Source organism: Nycticebus coucang, chromosome 17 (genome assembly GCF_027406575.1).
Source record: "Nycticebus coucang isolate mNycCou1 chromosome 17, mNycCou1.pri, whole genome shotgun sequence".
In the NCBI taxonomy this organism is placed as follows: domain Eukaryota; kingdom Metazoa; phylum Chordata; class Mammalia; order Primates; family Lorisidae; genus Nycticebus; species Nycticebus coucang.
Window position 1 is genome coordinate 77641554 of NC_069796.1, and position 21041 is coordinate 77662594.

The 21041-nt window shown below is 48.6% G+C and overlaps 1 long non-coding RNA gene across 1 annotated transcript; it reads right to left on the reverse strand.

Moving 5' to 3' along the window:
• Positions 1-17484: 17484 nt before the first annotated feature.
• Positions 17485-19202, reverse strand: LOC128568975 (uncharacterized). The gene is made up of 3 exons (XR_008375254.1): positions 19076-19202; positions 17864-18027; positions 17485-17776 (listed from the first exon to the last, which is right to left on the reverse strand). It is a non-coding gene; the product is annotated as an uncharacterized LOC128568975 (long non-coding RNA).
• Positions 19203-21041: the final 1839 nt, after the last annotated feature.

A 21041-nucleotide genomic window follows, 5' to 3' on the forward strand; every position in this document is an offset into this window, starting at 1 on the left:
TTTTTTTTTTTATCTGATCATGACCACTCCCCCAGGACTGATTGCTAGCAGTAAAATTGTGGGATTACAATTCCCTTTTAATCCTCTGCATATGCATAGTATCAAACTGACCTGCACAAAAGTTGGGCCGTCTCTGAGTTTGCTTTCCTGACCCTTAGCTTGTGGCCTTCTGAGTGGAATCCTTTGTCATGGAAATATCATTACCTCCCCTTACCCAGGAGAGCTAAGGTTGAAACCATTGGGTAAGATTGATCATGCCCACTTACTCTGCAGAAAATTCCCTTCTTTCCAAGAACAGGGACAACCTTTAGCATCAGCGATCAGGCCCAATGTGTGCTAAGCAGGACTCCTTTGAGCAGTGATGTACCAAGGCTAAAAGTCACTTCAGCCAGGCTGAGGAGCTTTTTATGCTGGAAACTATACTAATAACAGCCTGCTTCAGCCAGATGTTACTGGTTCAGTCTTCCTCCCTAGGCTGTCCAGAGCACACCTGGGCTGGCCAACCCCTTGGGGTCTCTGCTCAACCTGCCTTTGCTCTGCATCCTGCTCCATTTAACTTTGTATCCTCTCTCTCACCTTCTATAGGAAGTCCCTTCCACGGTACAGCCCTCAGAGATACCCCCTGCCAACTCAGAACTGCCACAACTCTGATTATCAGCCTCTCTGCCACATGACCTTTATGCAGGAATAAGTTAAATTTCCAACTCAATATTTTTCTCCCCCTGAGAGCCCATCTATAGGGTGATAGTGAGGGCCATGTGTGGTGGCTCACACCTGTAATCCTAACACGCTGGGAGGCTGAGGCAGGAGGATCACTGGAGTTCAGGAGTTCAAGATCAGCCTGAGCAAGAGTGAGATCCCCGTCTCTACTAAAAATACAAAAATTAGCTGTGTGTCATGGCAGAGGCCTATGGTCCCAGCTACCTGGGAAGTTGGGACAGGAGGATTACTTGAGCCCAGGAGTTTGAGGTTGCTGTGAGCTAGGCTGTAGGCCATGGCACTCTAGCCTGGGGCAACAGAGTGAGATTCTGTGTAAGAAAACAAACATATACATATAGATAGATGTCAATATAGCTATATAGAGATAGACACACACACACACATACGCACATACATACACACACACATACACACACACACATACATACACACACACACAGGGCGCGCGCGCAAACTTTACTGTGATAGTGAGGACCTTTGGGTGAATCAGGGCTGAGACGGAACCTCGACTCTGCCACATGCCAGCTCTGTGCCTTTGGACAACATAGTCAGCTCTTCTGAGCTTCAGTTTCCCCATGTATCAAACGGGGATTATGATAGTACTAATTTGAAAGGATTGCTCTGAGAATTCAATGCATGGAAAGTACTTAGCATAGTGCGCAGCACAGAACCATTGTTAAAAACAGTAACTAAATTAGAATATTTATCTTGATTTTGTTTCTTTGTGCCTCTACAAAAACCAAGTCAGTAACACGCACAATGTAATGGAAATATGTGTGGAAGGGAATGACCTCAGTTGCATAAACATCCGTTGTGCATGTGTGTATTTAAATAACCTGCCCAACCAGAACCCTGGAGGACCAGCATCAGTCACCCCAGTACGTAGGACAGGAGAAAAGAAAGAGATCTCTCTCCTTAGCTGAAACCTGGCTAAGAGCTAGGTCCAGAGCTCACCTGGGAGTAAAGATATGTCCTCGGATTTAATCCCCACAGCAACCTGACAGAAAGGTTTTTTTACATCCCTATTCTAATAAGATCTACCATGTTGACCACCTACTGTGTGCCAGATGCTTTTTAACAATGTAATTTCCTTTATCTCAATGAGACAAAGAGGGGACAGAAAGTCTTAGTGTCCAAAGGCAAATGGGTAGTAAGAGGAGAAAAGGATGAGTCAGGATTTGAAAAAAGGTCCACTAAAAAAATAAAATAAAATAAAACACAAGAGGCTGCCCCTTCATAAACTGATTTGTTGACATTCTCATATGCATTCAGTCAGCGCTTAATAGGAAGTGAATCGCAATCTGACGATGATCTATTAAAGTCTTGGACCTTCTAATAGATGCCTCAAAGGGAGCAGTTTCTATTTCCGGTGCCCACAGCGATCTCTCGAGGGACATTTCTCTCCACCCCTGCTCTGACGTCAGGGTGTTCTTGTTTTTCTCTGGCCGTGTGACTCAGCAGCAGGCTGCAGATGGCTTCCTGCATTTCCAGCCTTGTTAGCTGAGGTGCTCAGGCCCTGCTACAGTAAACCAAAAACAAGTCTCAGCACATGGTCAACCCCCCCTCCATCCCCACCCTCTATTATGAAGACCTTGTCCACTACTCATGATGGCCAGTCCCTCCGTGGCTGGCCTTCCTGTGAACTTTGCCCTCCATTCTAGCCCTGAGATCCCTGCCCAGGTCTCAGATCATCCCCGATGCCTTGAAGATGAGATGTAGGAGTGAGCATTCTCTCTGCAACCAGTGAAAAGGCAAAGGGCCCACTTCTGTCACCTCCTGATCTATTGTCGACTCTGAGTCTCAGTTTGCTTTCTGAGACTCGGAGATCGAATGGGGATGCTAATGTTTTGCCTCCCTCTGAGAGTTACATAGCTATGGCTGCCAAAAAAAATACAAGAATGCCCAGTTAAATTTGAATGCTGGATAAATGACAATTTTTTTTTTTTTCAAATACTACATTCAAATTTGACTGGGTGTCCTTTAACCTTATTTGCTAATCTGGCAACCCTCCGCGGAGTATGAGATAAATGCAAAAGTGCTTTGTCACCTACCAAGAGCTGCACATTTAATGATATCTTTGCCATGAGCTGAATGCATACGTACCCATGGCAACCAGCTTCGTGTGGGGCACAGAACAGGTGGTTTCGTAGGCAGGTGACAGAGAGTGTGGGCACCTCAGCCTGTGAACTGGGATCCTTGGGTCTTATTTGTCTGATCTTCGGACATTTCACCTCTGAGCCCTCAATGCTTTTATCTTTAATTCCTGCAAATGCTGGAATTGGAGTAACCGATGCCCCAAACTTTGCCTGTTGCTGACTGACTGACAGGTATCTGGACCCGGCTAAAGAAGAAGCGAGTAACGTGATTTGTAAGTGGATTATGTAATGAAGGCTGTGTGAGCACAACATTCAGCTCTAAGGTGTTTGGAGAGCCCTGCTTCCCATAGAAAAACAAAAGGAAACAACTGTCAGGCTATAAATAGACTGCTTGTTTATTTTGGATTTGGGGTGGGGGAGGGATGTCTGTCTGTTTTGTTCCCCAATACTTATAGCAGTGCTTGGCTGAGGAAGGGTAGAATATTTGATTAACTGAAACCAATTTCCCCAGTTTAAAACAAAAAAATTACAAAAAAATGAATGCCTTCATAATCAACTCATAATAAGGGCTTCCCAATCCCTTCCTTGCTGAGGAAGAGTCATAGCTTTAAGTTTTTCAGACCAATTTATCCCCCACCCTTTACCCCAGGGTTTCCACCAACTACTGAGCCACTCAGGTGCTCGGTGGCCAGGGCTCAAGGCCTCGGTTGCTTAGTCACCTTCCCCCAAGTTCCCTAAAGACCTGCTGCCAGGTTTTTAGTTTTTAACAGATTTTCCATTAGTTCCCAAGGCACTAAGGAATGCCCAGAACTCAGCGAGCCTTTGGATTCCATGTTGTCTGGCATCACCAACACCAAGCAAGGGTGGGCGGACTTCAGGAACCCTCCAAATGGCTCTTTGGGCAACTCTCCAATGTGGGAGCCTGACATTGGTGGTGACTGGGCAGTGAATGACCCATTCCTGCTGACGCATTTGGGTCCCGTTATCCCAGTGTGGCCCTTCATTTGGTTCTACCTTAACTGTCACTATTTCAGCCTTCTCCCCAATCATTCTCCAAGCCGCCCCTCATTTCAGGCCCCATCACCTGCCTAAGTCAAGGTCTCCCCATCTCTCCCAGGACTATTTTGCTTCCCTGTTTCCAGAGTTTCCTTCCCAAATCCATCCTCCTCGCTACCCCTGAGTGAGCCTTTTTATAAACCAAGTGTCAGCTGTAGTCCGCTCGTCCCACGGCTCTCATCTCTGAGATTTAGGAAGCCTGATGTTCTTCCTGAAAATGTTCCTACGTTTCTTTGTGGGAGATGGGTTGTGATCTCATGACCCCTCTGGCCTTGGACGCCAGCTTCCACTAAGTTAGTTCAGAATAGGAGGCGATCACCTTGTGTTCGTGACCCCTAGACGCTCACGCCAGCTGCCATCAGATTGTATATCGCATCAACCCAGACGTGGCTTTGGCTCCCTTTCCCAATTTTCCACATCACAAAACTCCTACCGGTTATTTTTGTGAGCATCAGACTTTTCTGAATATTCCTGGATGGAGAAATTGACACATTAGCAAGACATCAACATTAGTGTTTTCAGTTATGTTCTTTTAAACCTATATGAAATGTATGGGTTCATTTTCTCCATTAAAAACATAACAAAAAGTGAGGGACAGGGAAAGATTAAAGAATACAAAATTGCAGATAGGAGGACTACCTTCTAGTGTTTCATATACCACTGAGGAGGACTATAGTTAACAATGATGTATAGTTACACATGGCCAGGAGGATCACAGACGTTCCCCACACAAAGAAATGATAAATTTTTGAGATGATAGATATGCTAATTACCTAATCTGATCATACTTCATTATAGGTTTTGAAGCATCACTATGTACCCTATGAATCAGTCCAATTATTACTTGTCAGTTGAAAAAAAAAAGTTAAAGCATCAGAGATAATACCGAGTAAGTAGAACAGGAAGGAGGAACCTGGCTTCTTGACATCACCCTGGAGTCTCCCGCCAGCCCTGGACGACTTACCTCTTGGACTTGCTGTTGCAAGACATAAATAAACTCCTAACTGTCAGGCTACTGTGAGTCAGATTTTCTTCTCCCTGCTGCTAAACACAACCCTATCTGAAACACTCCCACCTGCCCCTGAGCATCCTCCGCCTTCCATCATTGCTTTCTGGCTTCTTGCCCGTCTTTATTTTTTTTATCTAGCACTTCATCACTGACTGGATTTTTGGGGGGACAGAGTCTCACTATGTCACCCTCGGTAGAGTGCCGTTGTGTCCCAGCTCACAGCAACCTCCAACTCTTGGGCTTAAGTGATTCTCTCGCCTCAGCCTCCCAAGTAGCTGGGAACACAGGAGCTCACAACAACACCTGGCTATTTGTTGTTGTTGTTGTTGTCATCATTGTTGCTTAGCTGGCCTGACTGGGTTCGAACCCACCAGTCCGGGTGTATGTGGCCAGCACCCTACCCACTGAGCTATAGGCACAGCCCTCCTTTTTTTTTTTAAAGTAAATTTATTTCAGGTTAATGTTGGGGGTACAAGTAACCAAAGATACTATTTCTGAATTGCTTACAAATTTGCTCTCCATTTCCCCATGAGAATATAGGCTCCGTGTAGAGAAGGAATTGGTTTGTTCCCATGGCAACCCTAGGGTCCAACACAATACTTGGCACCTAACAGGGGCTTGATGAATATTTGTCAAATAAAGGAATGAGTGACAATTTGATCACATCCCTCCCTTTTTAGAAGATAAAACCCAAGTTACTCAGTTGGCAGTCAAGGCCATTTCTGCCCCACCCACCCTGAACCGCGCTGCACCGTGCTTCTGCCCAAGTCTGCGCGCTCTGCTGGGGCTTCCCCAAGCACCTGCTCTATGCCAGGCATCTTTCAGGCACAGGAGATAACTCAGTGAACCAGAGTCCCCACCCCTGTGCAGCTCAGGAGTATAGTGTGGTCCATCTTTACACAAGGACAGATACAGGGAATTATGAGAGCCCCTCAGTCTCCAGGTAACAAATTTGTTCATTCTTTATGGTGCAGATATCCAGGGTCACCTTCTTCAGAAAGCCTTCTCCAAGCTCTGAGCTGGGGCAGGTGCTCCCGGTGCCCCCACAGCCCTTGGGCCCTCTGCTGCCACAGTTCTCAGCCCACTCGACTGCCTTTGCCCGTCCCTTGTGTGTCTCTCCAGCCAGCCTGTGAACCTTATTGGTCTCCGTGTCCCCTGTCCCCAAGACGCAGAGGAGGGCTTGATGTGGCAGTTTTACTGAGTTTGGCAACTGACCTGTCCCTTGCTTGGCCTGGTCCCCTTCTCTCCAGCCCCATCCCTTGCTCGAGTTTCAGGCTGCCTGTCTCTCCCTTCACACTCAGCTCCCCAGAAATTTCTTCATCTAGTTCTGAATTAACCCTTTCTCAGCCGAGGGAGGCTGAGAAGTGAGGAAGTACCAACTTCCTCCTAGGCTGACTAGGGCAGCTTAGATAATAGGCCAGAGTCAGTGACCCCAAGTATTTGCTTTTCTGCTTTTATCCTTCCTTATTCCTCAGGCCAGGGCCCTCCTCCCCTTCTGCCCCTCCCTGTCTCACCTTGCCACCCAACTGTGCTCTCTTCCCAGAACAGGCCAGATTTCTTATGCCTCGGGCCCTCCGCACATGCTATTTTTCCCTGCCAGACGTGCTGTTCCCCCACTGTCTCTCCCTGAGGAGAGCTGCCTCAGTCTTTGAAGCCCAGTACCCGTGTTACTTCCCCACTATGGCTTCTTGCATGTCCCCTCCCCCACCCCGGAGAAAAATAAATTGCTCCTATGGTGTTCGGAGCCTCATGGCATTCTGCCAACGCGTCCATGGATCACTCACTCCCAGATGTGAGCGCCTCATCTCCTGGGTCAGTGAGGGGTCAGTGCCCGATCCCGCTTCATCCCTCCACTGCTCTGCCCAGGCAGCTCGCCACACTACGGCGCCAGACAGGTGATGGTTGCTGTGGGTGGCTGAGTTCTTAAGCAAGAAGGGGAGAAGGAGTGGCTGCTCTACCTGGAAATAGGATCTTAATTTGTGTCCGAGGAACCATCTTCCCTTCTTTCCATCCATCTGGCTGCAGTGAGGCTGATCAATATGCCCAGCAGAACATACGACCCAAGGCAAGCTAATCAGAGGTTTATCCCCTGACCCTCCATAGAGATGGCTCGGCACAGGCATGTGACTCAAGTTGACCAATGAGATTATGGCAATGAAATGAAAGATGAGTTTGGAAATTGGAGTAAAGGAAGATGAAGGCAGAAAAAAATGATAAACCAAAATCAGAGCTGGTGTCCCTAAAGGGTGCCCAGGATGTCCATGGTATTTGAAAGAGTCTGGCTATACACAGGGCTCTCTGTTTCCAAGGAACCAAAGCGTTCCCACCTCAAAATCTGCTATTTCTGCGGGAGAAACTTGGTCAAGCCTTACAGGTGGCAGTGCCTAGAGTCCAAATGAAGCAGAACAAGACAGTGAGCTGGGTTCAAAGGGCATGTGATTTGGAGCCAGGCAGCCTGAATTTGAATCTCAGCCCTGCAGCTTCTTGACTGTACACAAATCACTTTCTCTCCTTGACCCTCAGTCTCTTTATCAGTAAGCTATGAATATCAACTTGAAAGGTTATTGTAATAAAGAGGAAAGTGCACATTGTCCTGTTTTAATTACAAGTTAGTAGTTTGGCACAATAATCTGGGGTAGGAGATCTTAAGGAGGATGATGAGGCTTAGACCTGGATATGGAGAATAAGAATAGGGAGAAAGATAGAATGAATGCTATCCAGATGTGTTAATCAGAAAGTTCTGCTTGTGAATTACTGAAACCCAACTTTAAAATAAGCTTAACCAAAGAAGAAAGTTCAGATGGAAGTGTCTGGACAGCTAAGTCTCTGCCTTGTACTCACCTCTTGGTCCTGCTTTCCTATGGGGTGGCCTCATATTCAGGCAGCCACTGTGCCCTTGGAGACTCAGCTGCTCCAGGCTGACATATTTGCACAGTCAGCTATCCCCGTAGCAAGGCAAACAGGCTCTTCCCCAACATTTTTCATGGAAGTCTAAAATTGAGCCTCAGTTGTCATGTTCCCATCCTGCAACCAATGATGGGCATGAAAAAATGTTCTAATTGTCTAAGCCTGGGCCGTGTGAACATCTTGGGTGCTGGCGGCAGGGCAGGAGAGAATCTAACCTCATGTTAGCGGCAAGGGCTGAGAGTGGGGAACGCGATCTCTAAGGATAACTGGGGTGCCATCACTTGGAGAAGGGGGTATGCCCAGTAAATAAAGACAGCAGATGAGCCCTCCAGAAAGGGATTAGCTTTCCAAGGAAGGCTTGAAGTGGAAAGCCAGGAAGCCAGTAGGGTCAGCACTAACCAGGTGGCGCTGAGCTTGCAGCCCCTGACTTCTGTCCCCAGCAGGCCTCCCAAGCATGACTCAGCAGCGAGGCTGCAATACATGCCGTTTTGCAACCAACCTTTCCCCTCAGCCCCAGGGCTGCATTGGCATGTCCCTGGGGCCAGCCCCAGTGCCTGCCTGGAAATGCCCCTGGCCTGGTCCCTGCCAGACCCTGGGAGAGTCTTTGGTGTCCTCATTACAGCCTCTCCCATTGCCATCTTCCTCCTCGCCCTGGGGCAAAGTTTGGGAATTGTTAAGAAAGAGGTCAAATGTCACCTTACAGCTGGCAGGTCATTCTGGAGCAAGTGCTGCTGGGGCTCCCCGTCCCCACCCAAGCAGGAGAAACTGCAGGACAGTGGAGAGACACACTCGCCCACAAGATAAGCAACCCAGACCCTGGGCATAACCCTAGTGATGAGTGGGGGCATGATAGCTGTCAAGGGGGGCCCGCCTCAGACACAGAAACAGCAAATCAATTCCTGATTGGTGAACATCTTTTGAGAGAGGAGACTGTGGAACTCAGTAGATCTTTCTGGAGCCCTCCTGCACTGCAGGCCCAAGCTGGACCCTAGAACAGTGAGATGAATGAAATGCAACCTCCAGGAGACAGGGTGCTAGCAATTAGGCCACAGCACATAGAGTCCCTTCCTGGGAGGAAGCTCAGGACATTGGGAGCATAGACAGAGAGCACGGAGTACAGCCTGGGGACGTGTGGGTGGGACCAGGAGAGCCGGGACTCAGCTGGCTCCTGAAGGAAAAAGAGTTGGTGGGTGTAAGAAGGAGAGGAAGAGCCAGGGCAGGAGCAGCGTGTGCCCAAGTCTGGTGGTCGCTCAGGGAGCATGGAGAGAGGTGATGGGTATAGGTGAGACAGGAATGGCAGATGGGACCAGAGCCTACAAGTTCTAAATGGGGCATGTCGAGGTCTGATAGAGCCCTCTGGTTCAGCTATGTCATTTCCTTGGAAATAATTAAATAGAAGTTCATACAGAGTGAGGGTCTCACTTCCATAGGAAATCATCTTAGGGTGGACTCAGGGCTTTGTGGACAAGATAGAGAGAAATCTGACTTTCTGGGAAGCCATAGCCCAGTATTTCCAGCATTGTCACACACCACTCCCCCAAATCAAACTTTTTTCTGAGAAATCAGGTTAATAGTGGATGTTTGGACTGTAGCAGTAGCCATGTAGAGAGGCACACAGCCCCTGTACGCCTGGGCTGGCAGGACAAAGTGGCCAGGCAGATGCCCAGCCAGGAAAGTCTGTAAGTGCTGAGCGGTCCCCCCAAGAAAGCCATAACCATCTCCCTGGCTCCTTCTTCCTTCACTTCAAACTTACCATTTGGGGGAAGGTGAAAGCCCTTTGGTCATGTACTCCTAGCTGTACAACCTTGGCCAGTCTTACAAGCTGAATTTCCTCAGCTGAAAAGGTGTGAGGTGACCCTAGGGGCATGCTAAGCCCCTATGCTAGGAGGAGCCATACTCACTCCCTGCTTCAAATCCATCTCAGCTGAGCAGAGGGCTCCCTTCTCCCCACTAGACCAGGCTCTTCTCTGTGCAGCAGGCTCACCCCTGCAGGGTCACAAAACAGATATCGAAGTAGTTCAAAAGTTCTACAGCAAGAAAGCAGCAAACCATTAAATAAACTACATCTTACCTCCTAATGTGACAATAAAGCTTCTTAATGACCTGGAAGGCCAGATCAGAATGGTTAGACCCAGGCAGTTTTGCATCAGCATGAGGCAGCTACTTTCCCCATTCTCCACTTGTTCCTGCCTTTGGAGGGGCCCCAAGAGGATCCCTGGTACCCAGGGCACATGTCTGAGCTCTACCCAAGTCCCCCACAAGCAGCTGCCCCTTGGCCAGGTTTTGGGGCCAGAGGAACACTCACTGGCCATGTGGTCCACGGTGGGGGTGGGGGAATAGAACGAGAAAGAGGCCTAAGAGGCCTCAGCAGTGGGATAAGGCATTTAGGTGGGAATCCTGGGGGGTTCGGGGGCTGACGACCTGGAGTGTCCCCTGGAAGGGAGCTGTGTGAGTTCCAACTGGACACATCCCCTTGTTCCCCTCTGAAATGCAGGGTCCAGAGGGGCGGATCTTCTTGCCTTGGTCAGAGGGTGCTGGACAGAGAGTTGGAGACAGGAAGCAATCAAATTCTTTGCTGTTTCTAAGTGGGATTTGTAGTCAGTCCCAAACCCCTCTGACCCTCACCTTCTTCAGCATCAATCTATTTTAGTCTCTGAACTTCCTTGTGGCTTTGGCCCAAGGTCCTAAGGCTGGCCCTGACCAGTGTGTATCAGTCATCAGCTTCTTGAGGCCCTTCTGTCCGCACCTCCCACGCCACAATTGTCCTTAGAATTTAGCATTTAGACTTCCCTAAACAGCAGGTCTGGAATGGAAAAGCAAACAAACTAAGGAACCTTTTATTTATTTCACGTGTGACCTGGGATCATGCAAGCAGTCAAATCTCAATCAGCTTGCCAGTGTAGGTATCCAGGTTTCCAAGGCAGGCCAGTTCTTCCCCGGGCCTGTTTACAGATCTCACTCCTGCAAGCAGGATCTTTAAAGAAATAAGTGAATTAGGCGCATTGAGAGGAGGAGGGTTGGGGAGGTGGGGAGGAGGGTTCCTAGCCTAGTGTGGGGAAAGCCTATGAGTCCTTGGGCTCAGGGACAGCCCTGGTGAAGACAGATAAGGCCCAAGGTGGAGTGGGGGGCGAGGGAGGGGATGGGGAAGAATTGCGACCATGTAGTGCGTTTGACGAGGTGCCATGATATGTGCCAAATTTTTTACCTAGATTTCTTAGTGATATAAGGATTTCACAGACCAGTGAAATCCCCTCCTTTCCAGGGTCCTAATTTGGGGAGCTGACACAGGGCTGTTCACATCTTATTTTATAAGGAAAGACAATAGAAAACAAATACCCACTCAGTTATTTATTCAGTCAACATATATTTCGTAAAGGCCCACTCTGTGCCAGGCCTTCTCCGAGGCCCTGGGATATAGCTGTGAATAAGACAGACAAAAATCTCTGTCCTCCTGGGAAGAGCCGACAATGGGCCAAAACAGGAAATAAACCACAGGTCAGATAGGGTAAACGCCAGGGAGGAAAAACAGGTCAGGGAAGGGGGGCAGGGCACTAGGGGTGGGGGACAGTTTTCAGTAGGGTGGTCTTGGAGAAGGAGACATTTGAGTAAAGGTCCGAAGCTGGTGGGGGCAGGAGCCCCGCAGAGAGAGCAAAAAGCAAAACAGCCATCAGCCCTTTCAGTACAACAAAGAAAAGGGGTACAGGAAGGTACAATCTCAGAACAAAGGGGGACAGTTGGTAACCTAGTATGGTGAGAGAGATACATATAAAATATACACCTATGCACATATACCTCTATAGACTATAGACTTACTCATGGTGATACAATGTTGTTATTTTATGCTGTACAAGGGTAAGAACCCGTGCCAAGTTAGTTTCTGTCTGCAGACAACATGTGGCGATTTCCTGTTATTGCAGCTTATAGGTAAAGATCTCAGAGAGGGAGCCAGCCTTGCCCAGCATCGTGACAGCTAATCCCCACAAGGGTAGGACTGGAACCCGGGTCCTGCAGGTGCCAGGACTTTGCCCTGGTCCATTAGCTAATGCCAGCCTGCTCTGTGGCCACGCCTCCTGACCCACCCCAGTTTCAGGACCCCACAAGTACTGATTAGAAGAATGATTTTGCCAGCTGGTTTAACCTGATTTTTCCTCCTCTTATTTCTTCCCCAAACTGTGGGCCCAATAGGTCAGGGCTGTATGCTGAGCATCTGAGCTGGCAGGACAGGTGGGCAGGTGGGGCTGCAGACTTTGCTCCCTTCTGGGGATCTGTGGGCAGCTTCCTAGTGCCAAGCCTGCTGGGGCATTTGTGGCATTTGGCTAATTCAGGAAGCCTAGCTATGCCAGCAGGTGTGGCCTGGAGGGCAGCCTTGCTTCAAACCACTTCATGCCTGGAGCACTTTATAGCCACCTGCTCTGTGCTCAGCTTTTTGCGGGGACCTTTGCGGGTTATCTCACTAAAACGAGTCCTCTCAACAGCAGTGAGAGGTAGACAAGAGACCGGTTCATTTATTCACTCACCTGGACGTTCGTTCCACCAACATTTTCTGAGCACAATTCATTCCATAAACTGTTGTCTGAGGCACTATATGATGTGCCAGACTTTTGCCAGGCACTTGTGTTCTTGTTTTAAAAAGTGTCAAATCAGAGACAGTACAGAAAGAGATTCTCTGGGGTGGATGGCGGGATCTATGCAAATTAGAGGAGTTTGGCGAGGAGGGGAGATCTGGGCTGGGCTCTGCAAAGCTGGGGGCTGGGAAAGGCCATTCCGGCAAAGCCGAGGCAGCCAGATACAGAAGGGTGTGTTGGGAAGCAAAAGCTCACCCTCTGGAGAGAGGAGAGCTTTCAGTGGAGAGAGAGGTAGTTAGTCAGAAAGGAGCCTGGGGAAGCAGAATCCCCATCTGGTCTCTCTGCGGCTTTGGCCAGATGCCTCCCTCTCTGACCCTCGGTTTGCCGTCCTGTAAGTCAGGTTTGGTGATCCTCACGTGCATCTTATAGGGAAGTTTTGAGTGTCAAAGGGACCACGGGGACTTTGTTAGACAGAGACAGATGTCACTTGCTTCCTTTAGTCAACAGCCCTCGCTTAGCCTCTGCCCAGTGGGTGTGTGGGATCTGGGGTCACAACGGCTTCTTCAGGGCTGATCTCCAGCCATACCCCACCCTGAGGCGCTCCTGGAGGTCTAGGGTGTGTCCTGCCCTATCCCCAAAGCCCAGCCCACACATGGCCTGGGCACGAGGCAGGCAGTCCCCCGTCAGGTGCATGTGGGCCATGCTGCCCAGCAGAGCAAGCTGTCTCTGAACCTCAGCGTCTCCTCTGGTGTAGGAGAGATCACAGGGCTGCTGGGAGCCCTAATGTGCAGCAGCTGAGACAGAGCTGCTTTCAGCCTCTGTGACTGGCTGCCGTGACTGGCCCAACAAAGGACAGTACCATCACCTTTCCCAGGAAATCCTGGGAACAGGAAGACTCCCTCTGGTCCACCTCACAGGCTTCTGAGGGGCAGAAGGGGTCCTAGCTGACAGCCAATTCCTCATTCCATTGCCTCACCTGCTCCCTCCTTAAACACATTTACTGCCCACCCTCTGGAGCACTCAGTTTCTAACCTCATGAGAAATTGGAATTAAATTCCAATTGAATTAAAATTAGCAGGCAATACGTAACCACAGTGGTCAACTGAATTTGGATGGAGCAAAAAAAGAACACAGAAATTGGCAAGTAGAGGGGTAGGATGGGAGTGCATGAGGGGCAACCTTGCAGAGGGCACGGCCCTCGGAACTCAGATGGGTGGCGAAGGGAAGGCAGGATTCCAGACAAAGGGATGATCCGAGCAAAACATGCACGCGGCCATCAGACCTGCTTAGCTGGAAGGAGTGGGTGGAGCCCAGCCGTCCAGGTGGGGCTGGCAGCACAGGACCAAGAGGCAGAGCCCCACCTGTAGCCTGAAATTCCAGGGTGTTGACAGGATGTGCCTGTGACATTGCCAAACTTGGAAGCCACAGGAAGAGCCAGAAGGTGGGATGGTGGGAGGTCCAGCAGTGGGTGCCCCTCCTGCCCAGCAGCTCTCCTGTCCCTTTGCATAGGACAGGGCAGGGAAGGAACTGCCTGTGCCTCCAATTCACCGTGTGGGTCAGTACTCAAGTAGGTCACTATGTTTCTCAGAGCCTTGGTTTCTAAACACGTAAAATTGAGGCCACTGGGCCAGATGGTCTCAATTGCCTTTCCAGTTCTGAGACTCTGACAGGAGTGTCCAGCCTTTTTTCCTTTTCTGATATACATTGGAAGAATAAGCATTGTCTTGGGCCACACAGTAAATGCAGGAGCACTGAGGAAAGCTGACTAGCAAAAATAAAGGTCCATGCATACTTTCCATGATCCCCTACCCCACAGATAAGCAACAAAATCCTCATAAAATCAGTATGCGGCCTGGGGGCCACAAGTTGGACACCCCTGCTAGAATTCTCTCATTGTTGATTCCAGACACAGCTGACATCGCAAGTCTACCCATCCCAAATTCTTATCAATCATCGTCCTCAATAGCCACTTGGGGTTAGTCTAGCAGCCATATTTGTCTCATGAGATTTCCAACCCAAGGGTGAGGGGTGGGGGTCACACTTTACAGCAAATCAGATGAATCCTTTGGAGAAATGAAACTGAGAGACTGTGACCCTGGATCCATTAGATAGTGTTAGCTATCCAACTGAAAATTTATAAGAGGAACTAACAATTTGCTGGGCTTCATTTCATTCTCACATTAGCCCTGTAAAGAGGGCTCTATTAGTATTCACATTTAACAGAGGAGGAAACTGAGTTTAGTGAAGGACCATATTTGTTAGTTTATGGCAGGCAGCTGGTGTGATACATCCCAATGCTCCAGGAAAAAAACTTGGAACAAAAATAAAAGCATTTTTTATTATATATCTATATATGTAGGAAATAAGTATAAGCTGTCTGTAGAAGAAGCAATATTATTTTGGTTCAGGTAAATACTCTGAACTGATATTCCAGTGGGAAATCCCAAATAAGTTCTATTAACTCTGAAATAAAGTGTTTCTTGGAATTGACACAGCAGATAAAAAATTTAAAAAGTGAAGCTAGAATGGGTTTTGCATACTGGGAAGGACCTTCGCGGAGATCTTATGAGCTTACATCCGCTGTTAGAATCCGTTGTTTGAAGCTTACAGCACAGGTCTCTTGTTAAGACTATGGATACACTGGATCTATTCAGATCTAGAATTTGTTGACGTTACTGCAATTTGGCTACAGTGTTACTCACTGGCACATGTAGTAACAAAGTCTCATAGATAGGATATGACCTGGGTCTTTATCTCTTCACGTTCCTGCTTCCCTGGAGGTGGCAGTGAGCTGGCCCACATCTGAGCCCTGATGTTAAAATCCCAGGCAGGCTGACTTTCTGCGGGGAGCAGGAAGGGAGAATCTTCAGACTGTGGGTCTGCAGAGAGGGGGATGGAGCAGGTGATCACAGAGAAGCCGGGCAGAGACTCTGGAGCTCCAGAGAGATACAGAGAAGCAACTTTGGTTCCCGGGAAGCCCAGCCCTGGCCGCAGTCTGAACCTGTGAGATTGCCTTCTATCTAGATGGCCAGCTGCTTCCCAGGTGAACTTTTCCAAGTAAAAGGCTGTTCCTAGCAATCAGAGAATCCCCGATGGACATCTCAGTGTGATGATGATGTCCTATTAATAAACGTCCTGCTTTCCTTATGAATCCTACCTCATAAACTTGACTGTGCAAGAAGTGTTACATTCTTTTTTTTTTCCTTGAAGTCTAATTAAATCTTACTCTAAGTCCATATTCTCCCAAAAGCAGTGGGAACTTCCATCTCAGTTATCAGTGAGGTGAGATGGGGGGACCCCTTTTTTTTATAAAGCAGGGCCCTACCTGGGAGCCTGTCACCTGAAATGAGTCTTCAGTCTGACCTTGCAGCCGTGGTTACTACTAACCTCCTCCCTGTGCCTCCTGCGTGGCCCCCGGATGTAGGGGTCTCTGGTACTGCCATGCCAGGGTCTGACCTCCTGGAGTTAAATGTTCCACTCAGCCACCTCCCTTGGACTCTCCATCCCCTTCCCTGTCTTGGGGAATCGTCCCTCTATCTCCTTGCCCTTAAAGACACTTGGCTCCCTCTCTTCCCTGCAGCATAATAACCTCAAGTTCAGGCCTTTACTCAAAGCCGGGGAGGCAGCCTGTCATTGAGTATCCTCTAGGTCGCATGCAGCTAGTCTGCACTGGAGGGAAGGAAAGAGAGTGTAGGAACCCCAAACTCAGAGGCGGCGCGCCACCTGTTGTCATGGCAGCCAGCATGGCAACCTTCCTTTTCCAGGAAGTCCACATGGCCACAGAACTTAGGTCCCCCGCTGACATCCTGGAGGTATTGGGTTCCTGGAGTTATTGCCCATGGCACAAGACTCATTTGCTCCGAGCAGTGAGCCATGGAGAAGGAGCAACTAGAGGCCCATCTGCCCGACCACCTCCTGGAGGCAGGCAGCTCAGTGAGGTACCAGCAGGCACCAAGCAGCTGGGTGCTTCCCCAGACACACTTCTCAGAGGGCAACGACCCAGGCCACTGCTGTTTCTCCCACATTCTTCCTGCCCAGGTTCATTTTTATTGGACCTGCCGCAATCCCTTTGCTTAAGCTCCAATCTGATCTCATTTCCATGTTTAAAGCCCCACACTGTGGTGAATCCCAAACTCCAAGTTCTTCCGTGCAGCCTTCAAGGCCCTGTGGGATGTGGTCCTGCTCGTCCTCTGGCCTCAGTCTCCCTCTTAGGCTCTTCACACTCTCTCTGGCCTCCAGAATCTCATACGTATTCTTTCTCTGCCTGGCACATGGCCTCCCCAAAAGGCTCTTTGGCTGACTCTAGAGCTGTGCAAAGACCTGCTCCGCTACTTGCTGGGTGTGACCTCAAGCTTCTCATCTGTAAATTGCGTGTCACTAAACCAACCTCACAGGGCTGAGGTAAGGAGTCAGTGAGAAAATGGATATAAAACTCCAAGTGGGGCTCAGGGCAGAAAGCTCTCCCTTCTCCCTCTTCAGTAGATAGCTTCTCTTTGCAGGCCAGCTGATAAGAGCGAAGTATAATTTATGTGGCTTCAGAGGTGATAGACAACTAGCATCTCGGTCAGGAATTTGCATGATAAAGCAGAGAGGATGAAGTGACAACTGCCATTGATTAGCACTTACCATGTGCCAGAAACCAGGTGGACTGCCTAAAGGTATTATCCTTCATTCACAAATTCCCCAGGGCAGGGAGGAGCTGTCATGGATTTGCCTGTTTTTGTGGACCACAAACCAAAAGCTAAAAAGAGAGTTTAAGTAACATATCTGATGTCCCTTTAGTTACACACACACATCCTCCCATATCCATAATATACATCTGCTTCCCACATTCACACTCACACATATGTGTACGTGCACACGTACTCACACGCCAGCGATTTTCAACGGGTGTGCCGTGAGAGGATCTTAAGTGTGCCATGAAAAATTTTAAAGATTTAAAATAATTAAATTATTTTGTACTCAAAGCACAGTAAGTATTTTTTCTTTTTACTCTTTTTTCTTTGATCAACATAATTTAAGCACGCAACAGAAGTTTAACCAATGTGCCTGAGATAAAAAGACTGGAAAACACTGGTCTCAAAGCACGCACGCACACACACACACACACACACACACGCGCACACACGCACACACACTCCAGGGTGTGGGCACGGGGAAAGGAAACACAGGAGGTGGGGTCTTGGTTGGCTTGGAGAGAGGCAGAAGACATGAACTGCAAAGGGGACAAGTGGCACTCATCCAGTCCCACGCAAGGATGGCAAAAACAGCCTAGATTCAGGACTCGCGGCCTCTCGTCCTCACCTGGCTATGCTGAGCAGGTCGCTTTGGGCTCCATGACGCAGTGGGTCCGCTGGGGCTGAAGGGGCTGCTTTCTCTCCCGAAATGCTGTGCTTCTCACAACAGTCCTGGGGAAACAGCACCTGGCAAAGAACAACTGCTTGATCCGTGAGTGTTTTTACGGGCGAGAAGCGTACTGGTCCTTGTCCCAGGACATTCTGAACCTTTACCTTATCTGACTTGAGCAGCGCAGACAGGCTGACAGGCCCGTGGAAGACTGTTCTGGTTTCTCCATGTAACCTGCTCTCCGGTCCCTGCTTTCTTGATCACGTATGCACCTTTCATTTCCACGGACCATGGTGTACAGGTTGCTTTTATAAATTTCATATAAAATCTGGCGAAGAAGAAGATTTAAAAATAACTATCTCTGAATCCCTGTAAGCATTTAGTATTTTAGACGTGTCCTCAGTTGGAGGACAACTTGTCTTGCGCCCAGCAGGCTGGCCCATCTGTGGTCTTATTCATTTTCTCGCTTAAAAACTGTTTGCTGAGCCTTTATCACGAGCTGGACACGGTTACAGTCTCTGTGATGACAATGCTGTGCCAGACAGCAAGGAGACTATAGGAGGGAGACAGAAAACAAGTTAGCAAACAAGGGAAGAAGCAGCAGAATAGTTTTGGGTGGTGGTGTGTGACAGAGACAACACAAAAGGTTGCGCAATACCCCAAAGAACTGCCAGCAGATGATGGTACATGAACGTTTGTGCAGCATTATTCCCATTAGCCCAAAAGTGGAAACAACCCAACTGTCCATCAACAGATGGGTGGATAAACTAAACGGGGCCTATACACACAATGGATATTATTCAGCCTACAAAAGGAAGGAAATGTGAACCCACGATACAACATGGATGAACTTGGAGGATATTAGGCTAAGTGAAATAAGCCTGTCACGAAAGGACAAAAAAGGTATTCCTTCTTGAAGGTGCCGAGAGTGGTCACATTTGCAGAGATGGAAAGTAGAATACAGCTTTGGGGGCTTGGGGAATTCTTGCTTAATAAGCACAGAGTTTCTCTTTGAGAAGATGAAAATGTTTAGCGACAGACGGTGGCTATGGACTTCGGCCGATGTAAGCAGAAGGTGATCAATGTAGGGAGGTGGTCAACTGTGCAGGCTCTGCTGCATACTGACTTTTAAAAAAGTGATGTGCCAGAGAGTAACTGGTGGGGTGGGAGGCATGCTGGTGATCTGAGACGGCTGTGGAAGGCCTTGCTGGGGAAGGGACCGTGGGGCCAGGTGGGAGAGAAGGCGGGGGTGGCCCTTTGAGGGACCTTGTGGGTCAAGGCAGGGTGTGCAACCTTCATTCTAAGAGCAGTGGGAAATGGTGAACAGATTATCGCTGTGCAATGATGTGATCAAACTCACGCTTTCAGAAACTCACTCGGGCTGCTGCGTGGCCCACAGACTGCCAGGGAAGATGCTGGACTCCCAGGGAGCTGTGGGGAGGCAAGCGTGGGCGTCAGGCAAGAGGTAAGGTCTGCTGCCTCCCACCTCTCAGCCACTTGTCCCCAGTCCCTGCCCGCTCCCTCATCATTCAGTGGGTCACATGTAGGGCCGACAGGTCATATGTTGAAAAAGGAAGATGAGGAAATCAGAGTGTTGAAATCCTCTGGTGCTTGTGTTGTGGCAAAGGCTCTGTCCCGCTGGGGAGCAGGGCATGGCTGCCCCTTGGACCTAAGCCTGATTCACTCAGCTTGCCAGAGGAGGCCCTGGGACAGAGATCGGAGGGCAGGGTCCAGGGGTGGGCATGGTGGGGGTTTACCAGAGCACCAGGCCGAGTGAGAGGCCCAGCAGACTTGACCTCAGCTCTGTCACCAGCGGCATACCTTGGGCAAAGGAACTCACCTCCCTCAGATTCAGTTTCCTCACATTTAAAAGGAGGATAATAACAGCACATCCACTGCAAAGGGATTGTAAGGATTCGATGAGATAATGTGTATTACACTCTAATACTTCATCTAGCTCTGGGTACACACTCAGTGAAGGATGGTTATCATCATCATCATCGTCATCTTTATTTTGCTATCATAAATCTAAAACATTTATTTTATCTGCTCTTGGCTTATTAAAACCATGAGATCTTCCCATCTGAAAATGAGTTTAAGTCCCTTTGATTGCTGAGGTTGGCTGCTCTCTAACACGGCAGAGAACGTTATGCGCTGTGAGCATCTTGGGGCAGGGTTTGGACCGTCTTTATCTTTTTACCTCCTTCCGGTCACACAGTAGGGGCCTGCATCTATGGCCCCTAACACACTGATTTTATGCACAGCGTTTGGGACACCTGTTCCGTGTCTGTGTTCCCTTCTTCATTTGCTCCATTTAGGTGGAACCTCCCCTCCCTTGCCATTGCTGTGCTAATAATGAACAAGTTAAGAGTCCAGACTTCAACACAGTCATCTCTCGGTATCCATGGAGGACTGGTTCCAGGATCTCCCTTGGGTACCCAAATCTGAGGACGCTTTACTCCCTGCTATAAAATGGGGTAGCATTTGCAACCCCATCCTCCTGTATATCTTTCATCCCTAAATTATTCGCAGTACCTAATACAATGTAAATGCTATGAAAATTGTTGTTATGCTGTATTGTTCGGGGAATAACGAGCAGAAAAATGTCTATACGTGTTAAGGACAATTTTTTTTCTGAACGATTTCTATCCTCAGGTGGTTGAGCCCACAGATGCGGAGAGCTTGCCCGTGTACCCAAAGAATTGAAAGCAGGATGTCAGACATTTGTGCCCCCGTGTTTGTAGTGGTGCTGTGCACGGCAGAAGCAACTCCAGAGTCCACTGACGGATGATGGAGAAGCCAAATGTGGTATATCCATAGGATCACATATTATCCAGCCTTAAAAAGGGAGGAAACTCTGAGACGTGCTACAGTATGGATGAAATTTGAGGATATTATGCTAAAAGAAATAATCTAGTCACAAGAGTACTAATATAAATAATCCAATTTACAGTAGAATAGTAGTTGCTAGGGACTGAGGGGAGAGGAAAACAGAGAGTTGCTGTTTAATGGTTATGGAGTTTCAGTTTTGCAAGATGAAAACGTTCTAGAGATTCATTACACAGCAATGTAAATATACTTAACACTGCTGAGCTGTACGCTTAAAAATGGTTAAAATGGTAAATTTCATCTGATATGTTTTTTTAACTGCAATTTGTTGTTGTTGTTGCAGTTTGGCCAGGGCTGGGTTCGATCCCACCACACCGGCGCCCTACTCACCAAGCCACAGGCACAGCCCTACAATTTTTTTCTTTTTTTTTTGAGACAGAATCGTACTCTGTCATCCCAGCCAGATTGCAGTAGCATCATCATAGCTCACAGCAACCTCAAACTCCTGGGTTC